The 3352-nt window shown below is 29.8% G+C and overlaps 1 pseudogene; it reads left to right on the forward strand.

Annotated features, from left to right (window-relative positions):
* Positions 1 to 1103: 1103 nt before the first annotated feature.
* LOC106448363 lies at positions 1104 to 2176 on the forward strand (annotated as a pseudogene).
* Positions 2177 to 3352: the final 1176 nt, after the last annotated feature.

A 3352-nucleotide genomic window follows, 5' to 3' on the forward strand; every position in this document is an offset into this window, starting at 1 on the left:
GTACACTATGTAATTTCTTGCAGATTACAGGAAATCTAGGCTTCAAGTCCCGGAGATAGTGATTTATTAATGCAGACTACAGAAAAAAGACTTACAATAGATCTTTAACATGGTGCAAGTAAAATCTGGTCAGGAGTAGATCTTCATAGGACATCTCAAATGATGCAGTTAGGCGTAAATCCTCATAAAACAAGTATTATTGTCGGTTGTCGAATCGTCTATGTAATATTTCTCATATATCTAATGTCATAATAAATCAGTGTTATAAAAAAAACAATTGTGCCAGTCGTGCGGATCAAGATATAGTGTAATTTTAAAAATGAGTTCAAGTCTTTTCTCCTAGAGAGAGTACGAATCCTTCTTCCTGCTAACATATTTTTCGTAATGGGTCTCAATAAAAACAAACATCCTTCTTATTGTGTGACCTTTATTGTTTCCAAAAAGTTCACTCGGTTAATAGGTTGTCAGACGAGTAGAGCGTCAAAATAAATTAGCTTAGATCTTATAATTAGGTTGTTACCGTCTTTTTATACTCACTGTTTAAGAGGGATTATATTTTAATAATATAGGTAATTGGTGTATGTTTATAGTCACGACATCTTCAATATGTCCAAATTTAAAACATGCCCAAGTAAATTTCAAATAAGACTTTAAATTAGGACTTATTCTTGGGGTGAACCTAGGTAATTAGTGTGTTTACATTGTAGTCACAACATCTTCAATAGGACTTATTTCAAATAGGACCTAGGGTGAACCAACCAATAGGATTGTGTTATTTCATATTCGATATTTTTTAAAAAAGAAAACAAAGTATTATCAAATTATATTATATTTTTAAAATTAAAAGGTAAAAATAAATAAATAAAAATAGTAGTAATTACCAAAAAAAATATTTTTAACGTCGTCAGCAAAACATTAAACTATCCTAATTCCTAAACTCTTGGATAAACCCTAAACTCTAGGATAAATCATAAACTCTAAATCAAAATCACTAAACACTAAAACACTCAAGAGTTTAGGATTTAAGATTTAGGGTTTAGGGTTTAGGGTTTAAGGTTTAGTGTTTTGCTGACGACGTTAAAAATATATTTTTAAATTTTTTTTTTCTGTAACTACTATTTTGTTTTTTACTTTTTTTAAAAAAACATAATATAATTTGACAATATTTTATTTCATTTTTTTAAAATATCGAATTTGAAATAATGAAATTTTATTGGTCGGTAAACCTAAAAAATAACTCTTTAGTAATGGTCGAGTTGAAATTTCAAAGACTAGAATCTGTCACACGTGCGGTCAGAGTTTGCACGTGATGATACTATTTTTAATATTTCTTTTCAAAAAGGATCTCTTGACCGAGAAAAGTGCGAGGCTGAAATCAAATTTTGCCCGTTGTCACAAAATACTTTCTTTCAACTTATAGCCGTCACCTTGACCATCCAGATTCATTGGACTTCACTCACAAGTTAAATATTTTTCTCTTAGCCCCTCAAATAATTAGAAATTGCATTAAACGCAGAGCTGCCACAATTCTTTCCATATATTTGCCAATCCCAATCATTTCTTTACTATGACAATGGCACGCATACATTTATAGGATGCAAACTACCCCATGATCAAATTGTTTATTCAATAAAATAAGGATGCTTTTGACTACCCGCACGTGCTTTAAAATAAGATCCACTCCATTCTCAATAGTCAACATTACCTCCACGTACAAATAAACTCTCACTACTATCATTACATGTACATGCAAAAAAAAAGAAGCTTATAACTTATGGAACATAGAGTGTCTAACACGAATGAGGTGAAATACGGAGGTATAAGGAACCGTCCATGGGAAAATATGCGGCGGATATACGGGACTCCGCCAGACATGGTGCCCGTGTCTGGCTTGAAACGTTTAACACCGCGGAAGACGCGGCTCTGGCCTACGATAGAGCTGCTTTTTCTATGAGAGGTCACAAGGCCATTCTAACTTTGCCTCACGAATACCCAATGATGTCAGACGGTCCAAGTGGCGGCAGCGAGAAATGTGGTGGCTTCTTCGTCGCCCCAGTTTAGTGGAACAGACGGTGGTAGCGTGAAAGAAGTCAATGAGTTTGAGTATTTATTGGAATAGCTTCTAGAATGTGGAGAGAGTTATAACCAGGACGATTAGATAGACGCAAACCATTAACTATAGTTTTTTCTAATGTCGGAGGAACGACTACTAATCATGATTTTGTCCTTAATTAAGGAAGGTTTTCTGTTACATCACTTTTCGCGGGAAATTTAAATGACTATTTCCTCAAATGTTACTTTGCATAATATTATATCATTTTGTTTTATTGTTGAGCTTAAATAGACTCGGCCCAATGTTGCCAAACACTAAAAACACTAATAACATGATTATTGTGGGTTCTTAGGGTGAAGTTTTTATTGGAATATAAAAACCAGTTTCTTAACTTTTAATTAAAAAAGTTAAGAACCGGTTCTTAAATAATATTTAAGAGCCGGCTCTTAGCTTTTCCCCAATAATCATGCTCTAAGAATCTCAAAAAATACTTTCTATTTTAAAGTTTGCAAAAATCTATATTTGAAGTTTCAAGTTGTTCTTCTCCAAAACCAAAACTTCAAATTAACTTCAAAATTATTTGTATTATTTACTATAATCCTTCCATTTGTCATAATTAATATAAATCAATAAAACTTTCATAAATATCTAGCACATATATAAAATATTACAGTAATATTAATTAATAAAATTTACACTAAAATATTAAATTATAAATAGAAATACATAATTAAATATTAAACGACAAGCAAAATACTACATTATATTATTCCATAAAATTATTTTTGTAATGTTCCATCTTCGGTTACACAAAATTTGTTTAGACAATATTTTGGAGATTTTAAAGATTCCAGAGCAAATTTACCAGACTATTATTATTGTTGTAATATTTAAATATGTTTAATAATTATATCATCATGTATCTTTTTGAATTTTTTTTAATTAAGCCTTTATTGTAATATTCTTGTTGTCCAATTCTAGTTTTAAAATATTATATATTTTTAAAAAATATATTTAATTTTATGTGTAAAATTTGAATGTATAAAAAAAAAATTTGAAATATTTATCATAAAAAAAATTAAGGATTAAAACGATAAACGAGAAAATACTTAAGAATCATAAATATGATGTGTAAGTAATTATAAAGACAAAAATGCAAAAAAAAAAGATGAGACTTCAAATTTGAAGTTTTGAGTAGGTTCACTTCTCAAAATTTCAAATTTGAAGTTTTAAAGTTCATTTTGGAGAGCAAAAAACTCTATATTTGAAGTTTTAGAGTTTCTTTTGGCGATACTCTAA

The sequence above is a fragment of the Brassica napus genome, chromosome C1, assembly GCF_020379485.1.
Source record: "Brassica napus cultivar Da-Ae chromosome C1, Da-Ae, whole genome shotgun sequence".
Lineage (NCBI taxonomy): Eukaryota > Viridiplantae > Streptophyta > Magnoliopsida > Brassicales > Brassicaceae > Brassica > Brassica napus.